The sequence below is a fragment of the Macrosteles quadrilineatus genome, unplaced genomic scaffold, assembly GCF_028750875.1.
Source record: "Macrosteles quadrilineatus isolate MER2022 unplaced genomic scaffold, UCM_ALF_1.0 Scaffold_3__2_contigs__length_128488019, whole genome shotgun sequence".
NCBI classification, from domain to species: domain Eukaryota; kingdom Metazoa; phylum Arthropoda; class Insecta; order Hemiptera; family Cicadellidae; genus Macrosteles; species Macrosteles quadrilineatus.
The window spans coordinates 98731957-98759489 of NW_026542596.1; the positions used below are offsets into that span (position 1 = coordinate 98731957).

At 33.4% G+C, this 27533-nt stretch overlaps 1 protein-coding gene across 3 annotated transcripts in view; it reads right to left on the reverse strand.

Annotated features, from left to right (window-relative positions):
• LOC128988610 (acyl-CoA Delta-9 desaturase-like) overlaps positions 1-20937 on the reverse strand; it is a 49220-nt gene extending 28283 nt beyond the window's left edge. The window contains exon 1 of one of the 3 annotated variants that reach the window (XM_054410060.1): positions 20827-20937. The gene's annotated coding sequence lies outside the window, so the exon portion shown is untranslated. Of the gene's footprint in view, positions 1-7224; positions 7243-16277; positions 16369-20826 lie in introns of those variants that run through there. The other 2 variants (XM_054410061.1, XM_054410062.1) reach the window with 2 other exon arrangements.
• Positions 20938-27533: the final 6596 nt, after the last annotated feature.

Here is a 27533-nt window from a genome sequence, read left to right on the forward strand (position 1 = left end):
CTTAGATGTTTGTGCAATGTTTTCCCCACATTAAAGCTTTTTTATGTCAAAATATATAGCATTTTTATAATTTTTAAGTTTCCTGATACTCATAACTATTTTTGTTTAAGAAATGTTTTTCAATATGAAATTCTCTTCCGCTATGAAATATTTCATTGGCAATAAATATAAAGTTATTTAAACCACCATGAAAAAGTAGTAATCGCACATCCCAGACAATAACGAGGTCACCATTAACGGACTCACGACGATTAGTGATTGTTCTAATGACCTGGTGCCTAGGGGGCGGAAACGACGACTTAGGGTGCAGGATGAATGGGAGGTGGAGGAAGTGAGAGGCCAAAGACTCTAGCTCTAGTTCACTGAACTGGGGAAGAAATGATAAGTCGTTAGGCAAATCACTAGAAGCCTTTGGGCGAAACTCTAAGAATTTGCACTTCCTGTGGAAGAGGGCAGGGATGTTATTCCGTGATTCATTTTTTGAAACTCAAAAGAATCTCTAGTGCAACACCGGAAGCGTTATTTAATTGCACAACTTCGCAGAAAAGGTAATACGGTGACGTAAATGTTAAAACATGCAAGTGCCACAAAGAGCATTTTTCATATAAGTTGAGCCTAATCCTGATCTTAAACGTTTTACTCTAGTGGGATATTTTGCAATACAATAATTTCGTATTTTTTAAATATACCCTTATCCACAAATAGATTAAAGAAAGCTTAACTGGATGGTTAATCGATTATTGTTGTTTTTTTTCACTATATTTCTTACTTCTATAAAACTAATGTAGCATAACCTTATTTAGATGAATTGTTTGTTTTGATAGAAGTGAAAATGTAAACATGTTAACATTTGTTCAGCTGACCAAAAAATACTTTTAACTCTCAAATCATTGGGAGGTGTTTATGTTATTTTTCTATAATCTATGGTAAATTTAAGGGTGTAGGCTAAATTCAGGGGTAAAATCAATTGTCAATTTAAGGGCCTTGAATTTTGGAACGGGCAAAGTGATTCTTGCGACTTGCCAATAACCAGCTCTTTATAAGATATTTGTAAATGAACATTTACATAAACTGACTATTTGCAAGTTAATTGGTAAAGTTGAATTTCCACTCTAAATTAAATTGAGGATGAAACAACCATTTAACGGCTTTTAAAGGGACCAAAATTGTCTCTTCTGCATCTTGATCCCTTTGAAAGGCATGGGAGCGGCTTGTACCTGATAACTACATACAAGATGTTTAGTGAATCGGCGACGGAGTTGGAATCATGATGGTCTATGATTCCAGCTGATTCCAACTGATTCCAGCGATTGTCGTGGATTTTACCGCAACTACCGGCTCACCCCTTGCTTTACTACACTTCCAGACACAAGCTTGAGACTATTGCTGAAAAGCAAATGTACCTAGAACAAAGAGGTTGTCAACCTAATAATTCTACGATTTGGCGTGCAGTGCGGGATTCCACACAGGTTGACTAATTTTCACAATTTCACCCCAAGTCTTAACCCAAATATCCACAGTTTCAAAGTAGTCCACCAGTTGCCACTCATTACAGAGAGGGAATCAGCAGTGTCGATGACTGGCTGCTTTGCGACCGAAGAAAGTAAATCCCGAGATGAAGAATGAGAGATTGAGCGATGAGAGTGAGAAGGAAGATAGGTTAGTAGGTTGCTAGTCATGGTGCCAGTGCCGTTATGATCTATTGTTTGCCATTGCCATTGGAACGGCCGAAACGGAACATACGGTAACACTTTCTTTACTGGTGGAGAAGCGACGGAATGTACCTTCGTACCCTCAAGCAATATGATATACTAGCAGAGTACCCGTCCTTCGTACGGGGTTGGAATATAAGTATAAAATGCTTATTGCAGTTATACTCAAGCTTTGCGTTTGCAATAAGGAAGGACACAGTTTGATAAAATTTGGTTTTTTAAATTTACAGTATTCTATAGTATTATACATCTACCATAGCCATAATGTTCTACCAATTACGAGATTGAGAAAGCTCCAATCAGGGTCCAAATTTCCAAAAAAATTAAAAGGTCCAAATTTCAACCTAAACAATAGAGAAAAATAAATTATCAACAATTCGCAAAATATCACAAATTATTCATGAAATGAAAAAAATAAACATAACTGTAAACAATCCTACTTTGACAGTTCTCATTGCGAATCACAGTTTTTTGTTGCTGCTTAGTTCAAATTAGCTGTTTTCATAAATGCAAAAAATATATAGTGCTGCACCCTGTTGGTAAATCTTATAACTTTTTAATGCTTTTCCATTTCATAGAACAAACTTATAGGCACTCATTAAACCTAATGTTTTTTTTTTTATAGATTTAATTAAAATTAATTCAGACAAATGGAAATTCGCTTAGTCAGCAGGTTTGCTGCGGTGGGGGTATTTATTTGTACAATTGTGTGTACTTTAAAGTTCAAATATCAACCTTACACCGTCAGCTTTTACGAATGCTACGTGAATTTGATTTACGTGATTACAAAGTTTCGCTACAAGTAAAAATGCAGAGGTTCTAGTTTTATTTTTACTGCCCACATAATTTTCATGACGACTGAAATATTTGCACACTTTCTGCAAGCTAAACCCAAGGCTTCGCGACGAAAATGAGACAATTTGCGAACAAAGCTTATATAGTTTTCCTGATGCCACCGCACTCATCACAGTTCCGTCATTTAAGAGCACCGGTGTCACGGTCTTACACGATCAACCCATTAGAGTGACTTCCAAGGATTCTGTAGCATAATACAGTGTTTAGCATAGTGCTCCCATAGTACATAACAGTGTTAAAACTCATGAATTTGTCATAAATTTACCTTTATGCTTTTATAGGATTATTAGTACAAATCTTATTATATAGAGTACTAGCTATTGTACCCGTGCTTTGCAACGGGAAGAGGACACAAAATGCAAAAAAGTTAATAGTACTGCACCCTGTTGGTAAACCTTATTACTTTTTAATGCTATTTAATATCATAGAACCAACTTGTGTAGTTGAAACAGCTGAAAAAATTCTTTTATTCCTTTTAAATATGACGAGAGCACGCCCCGTGGTCGAAAAATCGACCAAAAGTATGTTTTGTACAACCTTCTCTATTTTCACCCCACACTGTAAATAAAACATGTGATTGGAATGTCTTCCATTTGTTTTGATTTTCTGTTTATATTGTGTTGTTATTTCGTCATCACCATAGCAACCCATAATACCCATGTTAATTTTTTTAAATTTCAAATTCATTTTTTGTGCTTATTTTTGAGCCTATTTTAATTTATAAAGGGATTCTGCACACCTACAGGAAAATAGCTTTCTAACGGTATGCGTAGATTTTTCCTACGATACACGCGAGCTGAGAAAAAAGGTTTTAAAGAAACATGCTTGCCTATTAATATATAGATAGATAGATAGATTACTCATAAGGTCAACATGGGAAACTCCAGAGCCACTGGGGTGGAGCCCGAAAGGTCTTTTGAGATAAGAATGCGTCTATATGTTAATCGGGAATGTGAGCTATCATCACACCAAATTTCAGTCCGATCCGACCAGTATTTTTCGCGTTTACTTGTCACAAACATACATCCATACATCCAAACTTTCTCATTTATAATATTAGTAGGATGCAGGCGATTTGTGTGGCGTGAGGTCAAAAGGGAATGAGTTACATAATAGTCAAAATGTTGCTCTTACAATATTAAAGTATACACTTTTTGTAATAGTAAAATGTAAATAGTCCTTTTTATTGTCTAAGAATATTGATACATGTAGGCATGTGAAATATGTAGTTTTTTATCGAATTGTTAGACTGTTCTGCCACAGATTGTCCTGTTGTCAATTTACTGCCGAATACGCAAACTTTCAAAGCCAAACTGACACACGTATTGTGAACTTTAGCGTTTATATGTCTCAATACTATACTACTAAAACTATAAGAGAAGATAGAATCTGGCAGTATGAAGGTGGGGGTAGTTCAAATAGATTTTATTTGAATGAAAAAGTTTCAAAAGCTGATTAATCTATATTGAAATATATTCTTAAAAACATAAAGTTTAAAAGTTTGCTATTATTTTGTTTAACTCCCCTTATCTGTCCCCAACCCATCCTTCCAAGTACTTTGTCATTCCCCTTCTCTCGAGGATCTTTTCAACCATTTCTGGTAGTATAGTATCCTATATTTACTCACGCATAATCTTAGTGATCAGACAAAACCCAACATACCTAATAGATTATTTTCTACCATTCACAAAATGAATGCCTATACCAAATCTATTTCAAGACGCAACCTGTTCAATCTTTTACAATATAGCATCGTTAAACTTATAAAATTTACTAACATGTAACGTAGTAACCCAAAAATAGTATGTTTACTAGTAGGATAAATTAATACCTTTACAGTGGTCTATGGTGTCTTCTATAGGAAACCCCATGCTCTAAGGTGTCCTCGTAGAGGGCATAACACAAACTAACGTACCTCAACTAACCCTTGTACAGTTGGGGTGAAAGTTGCAATCTGCAGTGGTTAAGCCTACGTGCGTTTGTCCATTATGAGGGTCACTCACCCTACCTGAGCAATAAGTAAATGATGTAATTTAAGATAATCCGTTATTTATTTATTCTTTCAAATATATCGAAGAGTCCCGAAATTACAGAACGGCGAGTTGTAAGCGTTTCCAATCAGCAAACCAACTAAACAACTTGTAGAGGTTTGAAACTCAACCAATCCGTTTGAAATTAAATCTACATAAAAAAATTACATAAATTCTCGATAGTTATTGTACGTGATGGTGCCGATATAAGATTTAAGATACGCTTGATTAAAAACTCTTCCCAAACCCCTCACCACTCGATATATTCGCGCTTTGTCCTATAAAGTCTTGCAATGCCGTCATTGTGTTATACTTCCATTTTTAAGATCAATAAATACGTTGCTATCACAGTTAATAATAGTAGTTAACTATGTTTAGGGTTTAATATAGATAACTATATACATGTCTCCAACTTATAAGAGTTAGGAGTTGGTTTGACATATTTTTGAACTGTAAACTTGAAAAAGTTACTGTAATTTGTACTTGTCAAATGTATACATTTTCGATTTGAGATTTTAAAAATAACACAAAAAATTTGTTTACTTAACTTAAGCCTTATATTTAGTTTAAATAATTTTAAAGTTTGTTAAATAACAAGACAAATGGACAAATAAAACTACCTTGACATATCGCATAAATATACGTTAAAATTACGTTCAATTTATCCCTAATCTATGTTAGAAAGTAGCCCGGGAAGCAACAGCTAGGTGATACTTCGAAACTAGACCAAGTCGTCTTTTTGTAATTGAGATTTTATCAAGAGCAGTAAGCAACCAGTCGGGATTGTTCAGCAAGCATCACAACCTTCAATAATATTTCGCTTAAATAGTGTAAAGCAGTCCTAACTAATTGATTGAATTGATAAATTAAAAAATCTTTCCAATCAAAAGTTATCAAACGCAGCTCGAAGAGTTCGACCTCCAAGTATTTTACAAGGTCTTATACCCAGACCTTGAGTTTACCGTGGTATTTATATACTATGAGTTGGACAAAAGCTGAGGTTTATTCATCAAAGAAAGTAGACAAGTATGATACATAGCTCGGGGGTTCGTCAACAAGTCTTTCACCCAGTCCTTGAGTCTGCTGTTGTAATCGTGGACTCACTCAATGGAATTATATAACTATGGTTAGTTATGTGAAACATAACCCGTTTATTCTCTAATAAATTATATTAACAGTTTATAAATATAATGCTTCTTTACTAGGGGAAAATTATCACGATTTATCAACAGACATGTCACAATGACAAAAATAATATACAAGTTGACGCAGGATCACCAAAACGTTTCCTCCACAAAAATCTGTTACATTGACAACAACTAATACATTGACCCAAACATCAATACGTTTTAAAGTAATAGCCCTGACCAATAAGTGATAAGTACGAAAATTATCAACCTAAGTGGTCTTCTATCCAACTTGAAATTTAAATAAATCTAAACATTCGAATACCCACACTATTAATTAAATTTTTTGTGTCGAGATTATTTTTGCAGAAGTTGAGTTGCGGAATGACTATTTGACTGCGAGTTGTAGTATTTTTTAAGACATACAACAAAATTATCTATTATATTATTAAAGTTATACAATCAAATTTTATGTAAACGGTTAAGGTAATTTACCAAATAAAAATATAGGCATATGGCACATCAAAATGAAGCTTGGATTGAGTAGATTTGCCGAAAAGTATTGATATGGACGAATTTCCTAAGGGCTCTGCCCTACAGGCTGATTTCTAAAGGGCTACGCCTGGCACAGGCTGATTTCTAAAGGGCTACGCCTGGCATGCTTCCAATGTTTAAATGATTTAATTTAATTTAGTTAATGAAACAGCTGGTCAGTACAAGGAACTGGTGTTTATTTATTTACTCGAAAAATATGTTTGTGACTCTTTATGTAGATTGAGGAGGGTTATGTTTGGTTTTAAAGTGAGGTTGTATAGCCTACGTTTTGTAAAGTATTGTTTATAGTTTCATTTTTTTAAATTTATGTAGTAAGCTACATGTGAAGAGGCTTGACTAACATTTAAGAATTATGGTAAAACATGTCATTCATGAAGCATCAATATGAAGCATTTGATGCTATTGCTAAACTAAGGTATGTTGTCATATTCTTAAGGATCTATTAACATCAATAGTAGGGGTTTGAAAGTAAGTAGGTTTACGCTTATAAATCAGTTTATATTTTAAGACTAAGTCATAGAGTTGCTGTATTTTAAAACACACATCATCATCACTTTAATAGCTCTCTCGGTCACATTTTCTTCCCGTTGCAAAGCACGGGTATAGCAGCTTGTTATAATTTAATATTACTATCTGAGATTATTGTACCTAATTCTGAAGTAATTGAACTTTAGTTAGCTGTAAACTAGTATTTCCTCCGACAAACTCAACTAATTGCCAATCCATAACACTAATAACACCTACATACCCATTGAGGAACCAAATACTTTTTTATGTTTCGATCACATCAAGTACAGAAAGGTTTATTTCTAATCCCATTACTTTGAGGATAATTAGATTATTTGATTGTTGATAATTATCATCCAATAATTTTCCCATGATAAGTTCGCAAAAAAGGTTCAAAAATCTTAAATGTAAAAAGTTGTATTCAATTTGAAGACTAACCTTCACCGGTTTCCTTACAGAAGACACTTTCCAACTGCTTCTCAGCACTAAACTACTCTAATCTTCAGGAACTAACTTTCAACTGGAGTATTTCAGATCTTGCAACCTACCCTGGGTAGTTCCGGCCAATTGCGAAATATTTACGTGTATGTATCAACCTAGGTATAAACATATGATTGTATCTAGGAGAATGTTCAGAGAAACAATCACATGCAATATTAGGCTGGATTGTTCGTTGATTATGTGAAACAGATTGGAATTGATTTCGATGGTGTGGTGGTTGACATTTATTTGTCTTCGCTAATACAAAATAGGATGTGTATCTATAATGGAGTCTACCTAAATTTTCATTGTATCATTATAATATTCATTATCAAATGAGATGGGAATTTCATCTTAAATATGAGTGAATGGTAAGTGTAGAATATAGTGAGATGACCTGTGTAGCTTTGTTACTGACTAAGATCAGACTGTAAGATCATTTATTTTAAGGTTTAAAATTTTAAGACATATATCTCAGAGATAAATTACTTTATATCGCATCATTTACACTAAGTAAACATTATCATTCGTACGTTTTTCGGGGGTTTTCAGAATTTTACTCTTTTTTGCAGTTTTCCTAATTTTTAACCTGTACACTGCATTGTTTACAATACATCCAGGGTTGCCAACCCTATGTTTTGTTGACATAGGTGAGCCACGCTTGCCGAGTACACCACCCAGCTGACTCATACGTTGGTAGACCTGTCGTGACCACAGCTGACGTAACTAACCGCAACATTAAATGCTCTTTTGACGATAATTGTTTCATTTCATTTTATGGCACTGTCTGTTTCACGAACATGTTATCAGCTAGAGTTGGAATGTTTTCTCTACAAAGTAGTTTCCTCATTTTACGTTCAAATGAATAACTATGTTGCATTGTGAAATCATTAATATTGTAAGATTTGGTTGTTTGTTTTGAGTAATCGCAAATTTACTGTTCCGACTTTGGCTGAAATTTTACTCTGATAAATCGTGTACCCGGACAACTTAGGCCTAATTGTGTTGCCTTAAAATCTCCTCGAGCTATGCTAAGCTGACGTTGAAAGCTTGGAGGTGCACTTACACCTTTGTAACAAGTAAATATTGTTTGGACTCCATGACAACAAAAAGAGAAACCACAATGTTTGCATGTACTACCGGTATGTACATTTACTTTGTTAGCATCTATCATAAAGCTAATAAGGGTCACACATTTTTGAGAAAACCTTAAGCCACACACATATTAATTGCATACTGAAATGAAAGGTCTTGATTTGAAACTTCCCCCCGAAAAATGTTAGATTTTTTTGACAAATCCTCTGCTGTGGGCACGAACCTCAAAGGGTTGTATCACATTTAAAATATTGAAGAAGCACCAGCTGTTAGATTTGTTTTTGTTTTTAGTATGTTTGTTTACTTTTCCCTGTGTTAATCTTTTGATTCTCATTACATTATATGTTTGCATTATTTTAATTAAGCTATTATAATAGTTTTGAGACTGCCACATAGTTCACAAAGTGCCACAAATACACAAAGTTTTTGTTTTACTAAGGATCCGGTTCACTTAAATTTGTACGTGTCAATTTGATTTATTAGGGAGCCTGCTGGAATCACATCAGGAAACTTTTTTCAAACCGTTCTTGGCATAACACCAACTATTTAATTTTGAACCTATTCGTTTAAGGCTTCGAGCTTAAATCACTATATTGAATCTTTCAATAAACTCCCAATAACACTAAAACTAATAGATAACTATGCAACAATGCATATCAGCTGATCGGCAATAAAGTAAAGAAAACGGGAATAGCAACACATGAGCTTGTTTTGTCGTTAAAATGTATCTCGTGGTATTTTTAATTTCGGTCGCGTTTTATAAATCCACCCTATAGTTTCCACTAGCTAACACTTGAAATAAATTTCAGCTAAAATAGCTTTTAAACGTTTTTGATTTTAAATTGAAATGTTAATTCAACGACTTGAAACGAAACGACGAAATTGCATAAAATAATTTAGTATACTGTATTTCTATGGTATTCATAATTCTCAATCGATAGAAATTTACTAAAATAATTTTACTAACTATATTTCACTAATGAAATAGAATTGGCATTGCACATTCTCATAAAAAAAACACAATCCTTAACATTATTCGAATCCACTTCGCCTCGAGTTTAAATAAAATCGTGAACATACATTAGGCAACTCGACTTGTAGAAAAGTTAGGAAATGAACACCGCAGTCGTGGATCAGACACGTAAGAATTCTCGGAGAAATTGGAAAACAGAGAAAGTCGTAAGGGTTGCCACACATACAGACCGAAAATAGCATTCACGTGTATTACTGTTTAGGGGTTGAATGTTGGCACTACTGCATTGTAGGTGGAAATGTACAGGACCACTTAATAATACCTTAGACATTCCAATCTCATTTTATACTTGTTGCTGGTTTTAAATCAAAATCGTTTTGGGGAATTATTACTTGAACCAGGTAGAGGTAGTTTGAAAATGGAAGTGAAGTTATCCTCAACTGTAGACCCCCCCCCCCCCCCCCCCTCTATCCGATTAGGTCTAGTTTTTTTCAGTTTTAGTTAGAAATGGTTCTGCAGCTAAAGGGTGGGTTCCGACCCTCCATGTCACCAGTTTATCGCATAATATGTATTGGCGATTGTTTGAACTTGAATGTGAAACTTCTTGACAGAAAAACACTAGTAACAGCTTATTAGATTAAATGTAAAATTTAATTTGTTTTGAATAGTCTAGCTGGGGGAGATTTCAACCAAAATTAATGACTAAACTATACCTTTGACTATCAATACAACAAATCTATAAGTATAAAAGAGGATGTTTGTATATATATTTGTTTGGCAGTGATAAACTCAGACACCGCTGAACCGATTGCCACGAAACTTGGTATATACGTGTAGAATGTCATGGAATATTCAACCTGGAGGCGAGTTAGCGTAGCGAACGAGCTAACCTGCGTTCGCTAAACTGAAGGCAAGTGAGCGTAGCGAACGAGCTAACCTGAAGGCAAGTGAGCGCAGCGAACGAGCTCCAACCTAAAGGTGAGTGAGCGTAGCGAACGAGCTCCAACCTAAAGGTGAGTGAGCGTAGCGAACGAACTTCAACCAGGACGTGATTGAGCCATGCGAACGAGATCATCTTGAAAATTAAGAAGTTAAACGGGGCAAAGCCCGCGGGTTACAGCTAGTAAGGTATAAAATAGAAGTTTAGACACTAGAGCATTCTGTGACTGGCTCACACAACTACATTCTTTCATAGTAAAAAATTGGTTACAGATGGTCCATATAGATGGGAAATCTTCTTTAGTATCCAATAGTCAATGCTATTACGTGCCTCGTCTTGCATTTCAAATATAGTGTTTAAAGTCCACTACATATGTTTCGCCAAATATGGCATTCTAAAGTGGTTTAAATTGAATTTAAATGTAAATAAAAATACTTAAATATTTTAATCTGAAATGGTGACCATACGAATGTAGGTAAGCCAAAAGTTTAGTTCGGCACGTGGTTTAACCAGTTCAGGTATGTATATAGAAAGATTTTTTTTTAACTACCAAACCTTTGAATTTGATTGTATGATTGGTAAATATCCAAACCGGTTCCTTAACGGCTGTCACACTCTGTACATGATCTCCCTACACTCGGTAGTGAACGAGTTTAAACCATTATCACAATCCGCAGCTTTTTTTACTTTCATAATTTCTAAAAACACTATTTTTATATATAGATATTAAATTAATAAACATCCAACTATGTGATGCAAAAAATAAAATTATACATATTTGCCGCAACCATTCTACCTTAATTTTTATTTATATTCAATAACCTGTGTAATCAAAATTTAGAACCATTATTGTGCCTAAAATAGAACCAAGTAAATTTATAAAACAATTGAAATAATTGCTACGAATAAAAGGCCTTTTTCCTCAGTATAAACTAAAAAAGTTTAAAAATATGGTAAATCTCGAGAAACACCCCAACAAATCAACAATGTAATGCAACATAACTCTTAAACGACCGCACAAGGAAATCTATTAACAAACCAGATCAACCCCTAACGGATTTAATGGTTGAAACTGTAATGAACTACCTGTGTCACATTCCCTAGGATATCCTTCCTGGCACGCGACCCCCATGGGTCAGATATCACAGGACACTTATAAGAACTGAAGATGTCACGCAACAGTCTCTGATGCTGATGACAAAACCGCGGGAAACTGACAGCTGCGGTTAGTATAACCCGGGAAAGACGTGATTCCGTGATATAATAATGACGCAACACCCACCACTACATCGAGGGATAATTGTCGTACAAGAATAAATTGTTGTAATTACGAAATTTGGAGGTTTTCTGACTCATTCTTTCAAGGACCACCAGAGAGAACTTAAGCAGTGGAAACGTTGAAGTACAGTTGATTTATATTAATGTTTGTCTATCGTTGTTAGATCTTATTGTTTATACAAAACTAAAAAGTGAACTTGTTTTTTAAAATCCATCAAAATGGGGTTCTTAGGTCTTAGTATTTTTACAACGTTTTATAAGGTGTATTTTCAACTCAACGGTGTTCAAAATAATATCAAATACCCATGTATTTCTAAAAAAAGTTCCAATTAGAACGATTTGAAGAGAAAAAAACGTATATGCTTGGAGTAAATACCATATGGCAAGAATGATACATCCAATGGTTTTTTAATACGTAGCACCGGTGCTGAAGGTATTCTTCAATAAGAGAAAAAACGCCACTTAAAGAATATTCTTATTTGATTTTCAAGTTCATCATTGAAATGAGTCCCAGTAACATTTTTCTTAAACGCTAAAAAAATTAAACTCACAGTTATTCCAAATACTGGGCTGACTAATCTATTTGCCTACTCATACTGACACAGAAATTGTCAAAACTATAATTTAACTCCTTTATATTGAAAAAGCTTTGTTTGAAATGAAACTGTATTAAGTAAAAATAAAAGATAAAGCGTGCACAGACACAAAAAAGGTGTAGTTTTTAAATTCTGCAGCTGCCTCAAACCTTTTGAATGCAAATTGGGTCAGGTTATGTGAAATTTGAATGGATATGATATTTTATATTGTTTTTGGAGAGGAAATAAAAAGTTAATTTTTGGGAAATTACGGAAGTGAAAATTATCCTAACCTAATTTGACCCTGACCTAACTTGCACTTAAACTAGGGGGAGGGGGGCTAACTGGTTTTGAACATTGTTTGTTTGCTGTTTCTCCGTATGGCAGCGCCTCTTTCTCTTTTGCTTGTCAACAAAAAACTCGAGTAAAATCAACTTTACTTTTCCCTAAACGTTTTACAACATAACATCTCCATTGACCTAGTTAACATACAATCTGTTTTAACGGCCTGTGGTAGTAATTACTGTTATGACGTTGGTAAGATGGTGAAGGGGGAGCCAATGAAAATGACGTGGTGTGAAGATATTGTGGTAAAACTGCATGTGGTGCAAGCGTGTAATCATGACCTAACAGAGAATGCATCGCTGGCTGCAGCACCGTTGACAGCTGGAAAGAGTGTTTGTTTTGTATCATGACCTAACAGAGAATGCATCGCTCGCTGCAGCACCGTTGACAGCTGGAAAGAGTGTTTGTTTTGTATCATGACCTAACAGAGAATGCATCGCTGGCTGCAGCACCGTTGACAGCTGGAAAGAGTGTTTGTTTTGTATCATGACCTAACAGAGAATGCATCGCTGGCTGCAGCACCGTTGACAGGTGGAAAGAGTGTTTGTTTTGTATCATGACCTAACAGAGAATGCATCGCTCGCTGCAGCACCGTTGACAGCTGGAAAGAGTGTTTGTTTTGTATCATGACCTAACAGAGAATGAATCGCTCGCTGCAGCACCGTTGACAGCTGGAAAGAGTGTTTGTTTTGTATCATGACCTAACAGAGAATGCATCGCTGGCTGCAGCACCGTTGACAGCTGGAAAGAGTGTTTGTTTTGTATCATGACCTAACAGAGAATGCATCGCTGGCTGCAGCACCGTTGACAGCTGGAAAGAGTGTTTGTTTTGTATCATGACCTAATAGAGAATGCATCGCTCGCTGCAGCACCGTTGACAGCTGGAAAGAGTGTTTGTTTTGTATCATGACCTAACAGAGAATGAATCGCTCGCTGCAGCACCGTTGACAGCTGGAAAGAGTGTTTGTTTTGTATCATGACCTAACAGAGAATGAATCGCTCGCTGCAGCACCGTTGACAGCTGGCAAGAGTGTTTGTTTTCTATACTTATGTAACTAACAACCACAAACCCATGGGGGGTTTTATGCTCTTAAAACTCGTAGATTGAATTTAATACACAACAGGAAACTTATAAACAATGAGGCTTTTTTGTTTTAAGATTTAACCCCACATATTGTATACCAAAATGTTCGTCTAGGTGTGTAGGAATTCAAACTGACCTAAAGGTTTTTTAAGTCCCTTGGGCTCTGTCCCAGTGGATTTTAAAGTTTCCATGTTATTCTTATGAAAAGTATATTTGTTTACATTATGAGCTAATGGATAATTTAATTGCTGTTAATATTTTAGTTGCAATTAAAGGAATCTTGTGCTACAAACATTTACTGACTTGATTGAAATAAAATATATTCTATTTGAATTTGGGTTGGTGTAAATATTGCAATGGAAAAAAGTGAGAAATCCTGGACAATTTGATATAAAAATACCCCCGTCGCAGTGAACAAAAAGAAAACTGATTAGCACTGTGCTGCATTTCTTAAGCAATCATTGAAAGAGCCTATATAAAAACTTTGGAGACATAGAAAAGTCTTAGAACACCACCAATTAGAAGAAATAGAAATAATGTTGTTTTTTAGAATTTATATTCGTTATTATGGACAACCTATTGTGGCTATGAGTGGGAAAAATTCTTAAAAAACACAAAAAAACAAGATCAGTTTTTGAAAAATAAAATATTTACAAGGAATGATCATAATATCGAACTGTTATGTACATCATGAGTATTTCCACAATATTTGAGTCGACTATTTAAAGTCATCGGAAATTATGACTGTTATTCGTTTTAAAATGACTTCGCAATTGCTCGAATTCGAGCAACAGGTACACTGGTATGGATTATGATAAGAAATTTTGCCATTTTAAAAAGTAGCCATTTTATAAAAAAAGTTTTTAATTAATTTCAAGATATTTTTGCCGTCATTTTAAACTTTTCCAGTTAAGTTAATGCGTGGGAACACGTGTGCAAACTGCGCATTTCAATTAGGGTCAAAACGTATTCCTGAGGCAAAACGAATAATATCCCTTTGCATTTCAAAGTGAAGAAAACTATTAATTCACAATAAATTAAATTTGTTGATTTTAGATCGACACCATAAGAATTGATTCGCCTCAGCTATCAAAAACGTAGCCTAGGCCTAGAATCCATGTTAAAAAAGTTGGTCTCCTGTTTACTATCTGACTGAGGTAAAAAAAAATCAACTGAAGAATCATCTATTAAATAGCAATTTCCATATAAACTGTTATAAAGAAAGAGGATCATCGTCACAGAATCTTTGAATGTGAAATAAATCCAACGCTAAGGGGCTAAGACCTAAAATCCCCCCCCCCTAAGACCCTTTTTAGTTTTAATTCCTCCCTCCTCCACTTCAACGAATTTAACAACCCATCTCCGTCTCACAGAGGAGGTTTATTGAGCTGAATGATTAAGATTTATAATAAAATCGGTTGGATTCACCTAATTAACTTATCACCGGTTAAAGAATACATTACAGTGACTTGAACAATAGGAAGGCATTTCAATGGAGAGATCATTACCATTGATACGATAGTTTGAATGGCCTTTGCCTTTAATTCACGTTCAAGAGCGCTTCCGCCCATCACTATAATGAATGATATTGTCTTCTGCTGAAAAGTGATTATTACTGCATTATGTGATAGAAAGATTTAGCTTTGAATATGTAGCTATGAATAAATGCCTATATTTATATAAAGTAGAATCTCGATAACAAGACTCTCATGGGGATTATTAAATTAGACTTGTTATCAAGGTTGACTTCTTATTGAGGTTTGTACTCGTAATAACATGTGATTAGGGGTAAAAAAATTCAAGGGGATTTGAAAATTGTACTTGTTATCAAGGGTGACTTGTTATTGAGGGTCTTCTTATCAAGGTTCTACTGTATGATGTTTTTTGTTTCACTACAACACCCTCCCCATCCAGTTTACTATTCACCACTAATACTAGGCTATCACTTAAAATGCAATGCATGAGGTAAGTTTGGTTAAGATAGCTATATCGTGATCAAAGATATGAAATGGAACTCAAATTTATATGCCACCATCAGATTAAATTATTGTTAACAAATTAAACTAATCTGACTTTTAATAGTATTTTTGGATTTTTAAGCACTGGTTCTGGCTCAAAATCTAACAACTTTGTTTACACTATTATTTTTTACCTTTACAGGTTGCACTTCTTTTGCGCCCTATTCCAGTCCCTCCAAGAGGGTTTGCAAGGGATACTTAATCCTGCACCTCTTTTGCGCTTTATCCAGAACGGTCAAAGTGGTAGTATTCCCCGCTAGGCAACTAAATGTTCACAAACCCACCCTCCAAACCACTATTTGCATGGACTTTGTGAGGTGGGTGAGATAAAAACGCATAGATAAAAAATAAAATATATAACATTACGAATCAATTGTATTTTTTTCATTGTTAGTAATTTTTATATTACAAGTATGGTTTTTAATTACAGTTCATAAATTAAATTGTGTGAGTGCAAATTTTTACAATATTTGTAATACAAATTCATGTTTCTGACCCATCAATTTTGTTCATCCAAAAATATGTTAAACTTTAAATCCGTCAAATAGTTCAAGGATTGTTTAGTTGGAACAGCTTACATGTTTGTGAAGACAGGATTATCAAAGCTTGCAACTGAAACAAGCACTACACTAACATAAAAGGAACTTAAATTTAAACAGTTCCTAAAGCGCAAAATATTTAACATAAACTACTGTAGGAATACCTTGAGACAGTTCCAGTGAGAAAATCGGCTCCCTACAACGTGGCACTTCACCTAAGCTGATGTACCAAGTTTCGCTCACGACTGTAGCCTGCACGACATTACATTTTGGTAATCTAGTTATGTTAATTACACCACTATTGTCGCAACTAGCAGCCTCGAGAGGGCAATAGACCCACGTCTGCATATTATTTGCATCCCAGAACAGCCACGTACTCCAAAATTGTGAACTAATTAGGTTGTAAACACAATGGGTCAACAATGGGGTAAAAGGTTTGGAAATCACCCAATCAACATATTAATAGATTTTCCTCAAGCAATTTATTTTAATTCGATGTCTGGTAAGGTTGACCAATATAAATATTTGTGTTTTAGAAAGTAAAATAAAAATTTGTGAAAATATGACTGTGTGTACTCATAAAAATGTTGTTTGATGCCAATAACTAAACTTGGTACAGTTTGTGATTAGTTCAACAAAGATTTTCGTTAGGTTCGGTACAGTAGTTTGGTCTAATTCTATATTGAAACTACGAAACGGTCTCGGGACTTTCCAAATACTGTAATATTTATTTTTATTTCAACGAGTCATTGTCCCCATGCTGTAGTTTATCTATGGAAGTATGCTTAGTCTATGGTTCTAACCGACGACGCACTCTCCACCAAGATACATCGATGAATCATGTAAATTGTGATACTAATACGTTTATGTTTATTATTTTAGAATCGTAGTGGTCACTCTGAATTGAATTTAACATATATTGCAATACTAGTTGGATCGAATCAGAAAAAGATCAAATAAACACGCATTCAATACTGTTAAAATGGATAAAAATCAAATCCTTTAATGGTCTACAATCAATCCATTTAACTTTCATCCACACTATTGTTTATAGGTTAGTGTCATTGCCGATTTTGGTAAATTTATTTAAGGTATGTTTATTTACCATTCTAACACATTGGAAAACATCTAATCTTAGCCCACACACGATACAAGTGCATATTTATTATAATTAGGGTGCGTTAGAATTGTTATCTATACTATTATATAAAAATCTAATGGTGTCTGTCTGTATGTGTATTACTAATAGGTGCAAAAACTACTGAACTAACTGGGCTTACATTTTACAAAAATATAGTTACCATACCAAGGACCATTATAGGACTATTCACATTTCGATACTGACCGTAGACTTTTGCCCCTTTGGTTTTAAAAGTTCTTAGGTGAACATTTTAAAAGTAAATATTGATTGGTCTCCATGGCTGTGATGAGAACACTAACAATGTTTGTTTACATTTGCTTTGACATTTAAATATAAACAAGAAGAACTGCTAAACTGCATATTTCACAATTTCAGACAGCTGATACAAAGAAATAATATTTTCCATAAATATGAGGTAGGTTTATTTTGATCTAACATTTTATCATGGATTATTTATTTTAAAACTATGTCAATGATTATAGAAAAAAAAGATTTTTTAACCGTTGCTGTATCAACTCCGGCTCTGCTTTGGATTTTTTAAAGCGTCTTAAGTTAATAATCTTAAGTTAAAATAATGTTATTGATATGTTTTCATGGAAACAGTATGAAAATTACAATGTATAGATGTTTTGTATGAATTTGGAGGCTACTTTAAATAAATTCAATCTGCTTCACATGTGTTAGATTATAACTATAATTTGCACATCACATTGTTTTTTATATGTATATTTAGGTAAATTAAGTTATTGTGTTTTGCTAAACCTATGCTTAAATTAAACTAAAGAATACCATCAATAACTAAATCGTCTTTGATTTTTGTTTTCTAAAATCTGTTGTATATGTGCGGTAATACAAAATACTCTTATTTTATCTTAACATAGCTTTCAGTTCAAATTTTACTTTATTTGATAAATTTATTGTTTGTGTTTTGCCACACCACTGATTAAATTAAACCAAGGAAAATATCATAAAACTAAGCAGTACACAGTGTTCTTTTGTTTCTAAAATCAATGAAATATCTGTTACTATGTTTTCCTAATGGTAAGTGTGAAAATGTAAAGGCAATGGACGATGGAAATGATTAAAAGAACTGGTTTGTATATTAAGTTGTTTGTTGATATTTTTGTATAGTAGAATCAGAGATGCAATGAAACATATTCTGTATTTGCTATTACATTTTTTAGTCCTTGATGCTTTGATAATCATATTAGTTTTGTCTGCTGTCTTTAATGCTAAATTATTTGTTTGAATTTTTTTATAGTACCTATGGATATAGTTTCTTTAATATTTCAAAATACTGTATTGATAAGGCACAGCAATACTTCTAAAGTTTATAACAGCTGACTTAGTTTTGCTAATGATTTATTGTGAGTGAAAAACTGAAGATGAAAGGATTTGCGATTTAATATAAAGAAGAGTTTAACATAAAGATATTTAAATTTAATAATTAGTATTTTCGCAACTTCAAAATTGAAATTTAAAATGTCAATAATAAATTAAAAGATGTGTAATTAAGGGAGATGAAGGTAAATCTGGTAAATCATGTTCAAGTTTTACTCGAAGATTTGGTCAGTTTTTCTCATATCAGCCTCCACAAGATTTAATCAAAACCAAAATGGTGGTATCCACTACTTACCAGATTTAAAAGTCACAACTTAAACGTTTCTATTAAGGCTATAAAAGTTGAATTTTGTTTCTAAAAGCGTTGGCGGATCTGTAACTATTACTATGTAACTACTATGTAACTGTAACTATTACTTCATATTATCTGCAAGAGATAATGATTAAAATGTTTCTATTTTGTGTCCTCTTCCCGTTGCAAAGCACGGGTACAACAGCTAGTATTAGATAAGTAACTATTTTACCCTTCGACCAATGTACAAGTAATAATAATTTGTATTATAATAATTTGTATAATAATTTGTATGTACAAGTAACATATATTCACACCATGTACAAGTAATGTATTAAGTAAGCAACAATTATTTTGATTCCTAAGACATAAATGGTCTAAGATCAAACAGTTCATTTCCCAATAAACCATATGATTATACAATCTCACTACCCTGTTTCTAACCAACAAGAGGGTACTGTGGTACCAAGTTACTAGCCTGTTCCTATAAAATTATTCACACAGTTGATTAATTCAAAGTTTTAAAAATATCTAAGACGAGGACGTAATACCGGCTAAGCAAAAATATCCAAAATACATGTTTTAAACATGAGTGTGTATTCAAGACCCTTTTAAGCAATTTAAGTAAAAACGTATTTCAATGATCTTAAATAAATTTACTCCTCGCCCAATATTTTATAGTATCATATATCTAAGAATATTGTCTAATTAGCGGTAAACCCGTAGAGAATTCTTGAATTCTGTCTGGTTGAAATGAAGTGGTCCAAATTATTTTTTGTAACCTAAGTGTATTACAGAACATAACAATTACAAGCCAATATTCCTTTACCGTACTGGCCTGTATGTAATATAAGAGGGTAGTTACCTGATTATAAGCTACCCTGTTGAATAGGCTAACACTTAACAGCCAAAAATATTCACAATGTTTCAAACTTAAATATTGTTAAACCCTCGGTATAGCAATAAAAAAATTGAAATCTTTTATTTATCTATACTATTCCCTTACCAATATACGTGTGTGTTGGTGGTAGTTACCGTATCTGGTTTTAAATTAATTCATTAATCGGATTCGAAGTTTTTGGAATGCTTATGACAATTTAATAATATGAATGAGTGCCAATGACTTGGCTTGCTTGGATCCAGACTTAACATTTAACTAATATCCAAGGCACAATCTCTTTTCAAAGGGTGGATTGAACTAATACTTTTTGCTGAATTGTTTTAAATCAAATAAAAAACTGGTGGGATATTAGGGACAAGTCCATCAAATCTCAAAATGGAAGTTTATATGCCCACTTATATACTTAACCAATGTATTTAAAAAAGTGTTATTGGTTTGACAATAAATGGGACCAGTAAATCAAATAAAAAACTGGTGGTATATTAGGGATAAGTCCATCAAATCTCAAAATGGAAGTTTATATGCCCAGCTATATACTTAACCAATGTATTTAAAAAAAAGTGTTATTGGTTGGACAATAAATGGGACCAGTTCTGAAAAAATTTCTATTTGGGGAAGAACGAGATCAGCCCATTTTGTTTCAGTAGAAAACTAGTACAAAGATTCCCTTACAATAATTTCTCTTAGTGGGATAAAGGTGATAAGTCCTACGTACCAATTACCTCCATCACACAAAATCTTGCAGTTTATATCCATTTTTGGAAGAAAATACCGAATAGCATTGTTTTACTGTACTTTTGACGACAAATCTTAAAAGTATATTCGTAAAACCACTAAACAAATTAACAAATTTTAAATAAAATACAAAAAAAAATATTTTGTTTAAGAGCATTGTTTTTGCTCTCCTACAAAATTTAAAAAAGTCGACTTATTTTTAATACACCAGCCCTTCAAGAGCAATTTTTTATCCCAACAAAAATGTAAATGTTAATATACAAAATCATTGAATGTCCCATCGCCCAGTACACGTGTAGTTACCTGGTTATCAGCTACAGATCCAGGGTGTTCCGTAACTCCGCGGTGTTCACAAGTGACTGATGCTGTCGGAGCTCCACGCGGGGTCTCTACCTCCACTCTCTTCTGTACTCCACGACCTCGATGTAGCGGGTGCCGTTTGCCGTCCTCTCCCATCTCCGCACTCCAAGGTCGAGGACTTGCACATTCCTTGCCTGGAGCCGACTCATCCTACGGGGTACGATTAGCACCAAAGTGTTGAGTTTACTAATTAGCATTGACTTTTGGGTAGTATACGTCCCATCAATGTGGACTGGCTGTAGTCACGCGCAGTGTTCAATAGACATCTATTTTTCGTCATAGTGCAGCAAAAACATCAGTTTTATATATGCGTTGCGGGTCTAAAGTAGCTCATTGTGCTCCCTAGGGAGTCAAGGGCGTTTTTAGTACTAAGGAGTAAAAGTCAGTTGAAATAATTGCATATATTGATTGATTTAATCTATTGTATCTTATTGTTGGATTCTTCAATAGTTCGAATTTTTGACGCTAACATAATCTTTATAGACGAAATGATTGAATCACTTACTAAACAGCTGATAGTTTGCATTAGCAAATTCTAATAAGTTGAAAGTAGTTTTCAGAAGGTTACCTTTATATGAAAAGTATTTTCGTTTTCTTAGCTTGTTAGATGATGCTGCAACATGGCACAAATATAATAATGAATAAGTGAATCCCATGGTTTAATCTGGCTCTTGATATTCTCATTCTTGTGTATGTAAATATGAATTAATATTAACATAAAATTTCATAAGGAATGTATTTTAATTTTGGGTAGCTGGTTGTAGTTTTTGTAATGTTTTTATAGCTGTATACAAAAATCTAATTCATTTTACTCTATAAGAAAATTTCTCTCTACTTATAGTGCAGTAGAAATAATCGAAAATATAGCTTAAGGTGGAACTAATTGCAACACAAATGATTCTTACTGTGAATGGTAGGTAGTATGCTTCTAATCAACAAACTAAAAATATACATCCGTACTGTGGCGCAAAATACGTTTTTTGGCCGCCATCTTGAAAAAAGTGTCAAAATTTTAATATTCGTAAAAATAACTTTTTGGGTATCAAATTATAGGAAATTTAATGCTGAAAAATGTTATAATAGTGGTTATAAGCACTATTTAGAAATACGATCGTAGTACAAAACACCCCCGCCGCAGCAAACCTGCGGACTAAACGAATTTCCATTTGTCTTAATTGATTTTCAATTAAATCTAGTAATTCAGTTTTAAAAATCTTCATACAACTAAATCTAGAGTTCTACTGGACCGATTTTATAACCTAATGGGTCATTGGAAAGGAATTCGTGTAGATTTTCAAATAATTATTAAAGTTTGATTTTTTAAGATTTGCTTGGTGAAACCCGTCAACGTCGACAATTAGCTTAGGTACTGTTGAGTTTGCAAGTAAGATCTTTTAACTATAAATCGATGATAGATAACTCCATTTTTAAACAATTTGGGTCGTTTATAATAATTTAGCAGTGTGCTTTAGGTACGTCCAATCTCAATAATCAATAATTCCAATGGAATCTGGTATTTCACTGAAGATTTTTAGATAAAAACATATAGGATAATGTAACTGCTGGAATACATTTTTAATTGAAGTATAAATTGAAAACATTCAATTTAATTGTTTTCGTAGGGTTATACATTTGATAGATTAATTATGACAAATATGTGCTTGCAAAGCTTTGAGACCAAAATTATGAAAATCGGTCTGGTAGAAGAGCCAAACGAACTCGAAAAAAACAAATTTAACTCCAGTAAGTAATGTACAGGGAGGCAGTTTGTGCATAGCTCAAAATATACGTCAAAAAGAGTGCTGATGCTTAATAGCAAATCTATGGTGTGTCTATAGCTTTAGTTTAAAGCCGAATTTACACTATGTAGCAAAACCTGCTATATAACTTTTGCTATATAACATTGCTTTATAACTTTTGCTGTATGAAAAATTTACAAACAATTTTTGTGATTCTGGTGCTCGTGCTATATGTTATATGTAGCACAACCTCATTCGCATTCCGTATCGAAATGTGCGCTGAAGAGACATTGTTCGTGGCAGCTATCGTGGTGATCTTGGAAGTCAGAGAGAGAGACAGACAGGAGCGAAGATTTTAGCAAGTTTTAGGTTTGACCGCTTGAAATAAGTACAGTGTAGCAGATTTACTACGGGACCTTAATGATTATGAATAACCTGACAATCCATAATTAAAACGCTAAATAAGGCGACGGTAACTTCAAAAACGTTTTACGTATGATCACAACGCCGGTTGTCCACGGAACAGTTCAATTAAGTTTATAATATCAATCAAATCAAATCAAATCAAAATACTTTTATTCCAAAAATTAAACAGTACAATAATAGAACAATATATTACATGGAATTATTCCTCCGGATAGACTGTTGATCTGTGATCGGGGGAAGAGTTCTTGTAAACCATTGTTAGGCAATATACAAAGTATTTAAAATTTGTTCTATGCTATTACCTACATCTACTAGAAATTAAAAAAAAGACAAACACCTGTATAAATTGAATAAAGGGGAGCAATAGCCCCGATAATATCATCCCGATCTTAGGCACTGCCACTTTCCGTTTCCAGTCCACCCATTGTAAACAAAGATCGCTAAGCTAAACCACAGAAAACGTACTACTATAACCCAGAATGCCAACCGCATGGTATTCTGGGTTATAGTAGTACGTTTTCTGTGGCTAAACCGTTCAGCGCTACATATAGATGCTAGACGAAAAATATATGTATATCATTGCTACATATGGCAATGTTAGATGTAGCACGTATTTCTTTTGATATTTACCGACTCCCGATGGATAGCTCAATTTTAGCTATATATAGCAGGATCTGCTACATATAGCAGTGTTATATAGCACTTTTGTAAAGTTACATTTTCTACTTCTAGCAAATGTTATATAACATTGCTAGATGTTACACAAATCTGCAATATAGCAGGTTTAGCTACATAGTGTAAACCCGGCTTAAGGCCAAAATTATGAAAATCGGTCTTGTAGAAGAGCTAACCCGACTCGGAAAAGAAAACCCAATTATTTTTATAGATGGCAATAATTGATTTACCAGTATGCATAATCTAACTATACGAAAAATGAGTTGATAATTTAACAGCTTATTGTTATATTGTTATTTAATTAAATTTTCTTTGATTAAATATTGTTGTTAACAATTTGCATTTGTGTTTAAAGTGTGTTTCTTATGTTAAGAGTGTGATTCTAATGTTATGAGCTTAATATGTACCAAATATTAGTGAGTAAAGTGGTGTATGGATTTCATAACCACTATTTTACTAGAGACCGTTGCATTAATTTAACCACAATGGGCTCTGTTGCTAGTCTATTAAATAAATATAACATTAGGTTTAACGAAACGAGTACCAAGGTTTGCTGCTACAAGGAAACCAATTAAGTGTGTTTTTAGTAAAATATTAATTGTTTAGTATAAAATAAATAAATCTTCAAAGTTTTATCAAAATATATCCATAAACAAGGAAACTACAACTTTTTAACATATTCTCCATAAGAATAACATGGGGATTTTAAATTTCCAATTTTTTGAATTTTCCCCGTTACCAATAATCGTACAAAACCCCTTTGATATACTTAACTATTTGTTTTTTAAGCTCTTTAAAAAGGTCTAGAGAGAAATTGGGAAATTTTACGTTTTAAGGGTCAAAAATTAAAAAAAAATTTTAAAAGTATAAAATAACTTATAAATAAAAAACTTTTCAAATGCCACGTTTTTAAACGTACCTTTTTCGCCCATAGTGCATCACCATTAACAGTATATTTTAAATTCAACCATTATATTCTTTTCCAGCATGAAATGTTCTATAATTTGATACCAAACCAGATTTTTTAACAATAATTTACAATTTTACACTTTTTTTAAATGGCGACCAAAAAACCGTATTTTGCGTAACAGTACAAATGTATATTTTTAGTATGTTTTTTAAAAGTGTATTGCCTACCATTTCTAACTGGAATAATTTCTGTTGCAATTAGTTCCACCTCAAACCCTATTTCTACTGCACTATTATACAGTGTCTGGTAATCACTAGGCTACTTATTCAATCCAAAGAAAAGTTAAAGGCTTTTTGATGGATCGAAATTGGTCCTAGTTGGCCTTGCTCTTTGGGCTATTTAATGGCTTTGGCTACAGAACCAGCTGATAAGACACAGCTGTCATCTCATCAATTCCACAATCATTCTTTATTATTCTCCATCATTAAATACACACCCTTGTGTGTCAAAGTCGTATGAATACAATAAATAAATATATTAAATTTGTTAAAGTAATTCGGTTCTTTCTCTTTGCAGGGGATAAAAATCATTATGAATATTTGTAAAAATATATGGATCACCGTGTTGTACATTTTTTTTTATCATGCAGAGACTTAGTTCCTGCCCAAAATCATTCAGAGACGTAATTTTAGAGTTGGTGTATTTTTTACACAAATATTAGAACAGAAACGGACAAAACAAACATATGAAATCACCCTTCCCGAAAGTAAACAATATGTTTGATTAATATTTTAACGCAACTGTCAAAAACGCTCAAACCAGCTGGTACGGCTAAGTATACACATTCGGGCCAGTGACGTTAATTTTTACTATACAGTTTCTGTTCTAATAATAGTGGTTGTATTAGTTGTCTTTTTTGATATTATTTCTTTTTAAGGATTCCCGATTTATTTGTGTAAGTGGCGTAAATTTATAAGGCAATGAAAATACTCTCATGTCTAATACGACGAAAGTTATATTTATAGTTCATCTAGTATAACAGCCAAGTCCAAGTCTTGTTGACTGAGGTGTATTTTAGGCGTAGTGTACACCTAAGGTACATTACTCTATGCACATCAAGAATTCTGCCAGCCACTTTCTTCTTAGCATGACCTTGCAGATTCTCCTGTACGTCTTCGGCTGTTCACGGCCACAGTAATTGGCAAGGTGTACCAAACACTTGAATTTTCGGTCAAGTTCGACTAATCACACTAAATACGGCGTGTTTGAAAAAGGACTTAACAAATTTGACGGATTATGAAATAAAAAAGAATTTAACATCCTATAATATGAACTGTATTATTTATGACTGATATAATATATCGTCTTAACTTTTCTTTAGCGTGTTTTTTTTTTTTTTTTTACATAATTACAACAGTAGCTTCAACACTCAATAATAAAATAAAATAGGTTTATAATTTATTGTTAAACGAGCTAATTATTTTTTAATGTGTCATCTCTGATGATTCTACAACAGTAGTGGAAAATGTGACTTATTAGGGAAAGGAATTGTTGAGACGAGGTAAATAGCTTAGTCACAGAATCTAAACATAACAATCACTCACAGAAATACCTAGAATGTTTTTTTGTTTGTTTTTTTTTACTTTATATTATACAGTAGGTTAGAAATTAATTCCATGGATTACAATGTAAACGTACACATCTTAGGACAAAATGTGAAAAAATTAACCTGCAGGATGTGTTACAATAATTTTCTAATCATTCATGTGTGATAATCTCGTATATAAAATGAGTCAATTTGTTATTTTATTTGTGGTATATCACGAAACATATCATGCATTTTTAACCACGCATGTATAAAAGATGCGAAGCAAGGGGTTTCTCGTTTCCAAATCATTAAGTTGAAATGAAAAATAGTCTATAAGCTCTTGGTTTAAATATAATCCACATCACCATCCAAAAGTTTGAAGTTGAAAATGTGGTGCAATCTGTTCAGATGTTCTACCAACAATATAATGACAATATTCTGTGTCAAGTGATCAATCAGCTGTTTGCATTGATTTTAATTAACTTTCAACCCAGTATCATCGACTATTGGAAACTGTTTTATCAATAATTAAAGCTGGTATACTCTGGTCTGGTGAAATGGTCCTTCACTTCCACTTTCTTGGCTTCAAATTTTACTTTGGATCTCGGTGTATAGTCAATTTAGGCTACATCCTTATTGAATAAACAGCTGTTCTTAGCCAGTAACATAGTCTCATGGAGTGTAAATAAAAATACTTACATAAGAAATTAAATTGTACTCTCATAGAATTTGTCACAGCCGAAAATAATAACACTCAATCTTCCTGTTGTCTGTTGCTCGGTGAAGTTATTATTTACTCCGGTTTTATTGTGAACAATTCAAGAGGGAACGGTTTAAACCCTAATCATGATTGATCTAAGGTCAATTAGATTTAGAGAGTGTAAACCGATTGTCCATTGGCGTTGATAGATTACTGTTGGGTTTATGAAGCGTCTATTTTTACAGTTAATACGACTCCAGCAATACTGTTTTGTACTCCTGGAAAATTTAATTTGAGGATCTATTTAACTTATCTATTTAAATAAAACAAACTTATGAAATTTTCAAAATAAAAATCAATGTACTCAAACGTCACCAACACGAAACACACATTAAAACAAACTTCATAGCACGAGTCTGCTTTATAGTCAAATCTGCAATTGAATACAATAGTAGTTATGAATAGATGTTGCAAATTCCTCCGGACTATTTTGGGTGGTTAAAGGCAACTTACCATCAACAATAGCAAGTTTTCAATTCAAATTAAATGAATACATCCGGATATTTTTGACAATAACGCATCCATAAGCAAATTTAATATGATCCACTACAA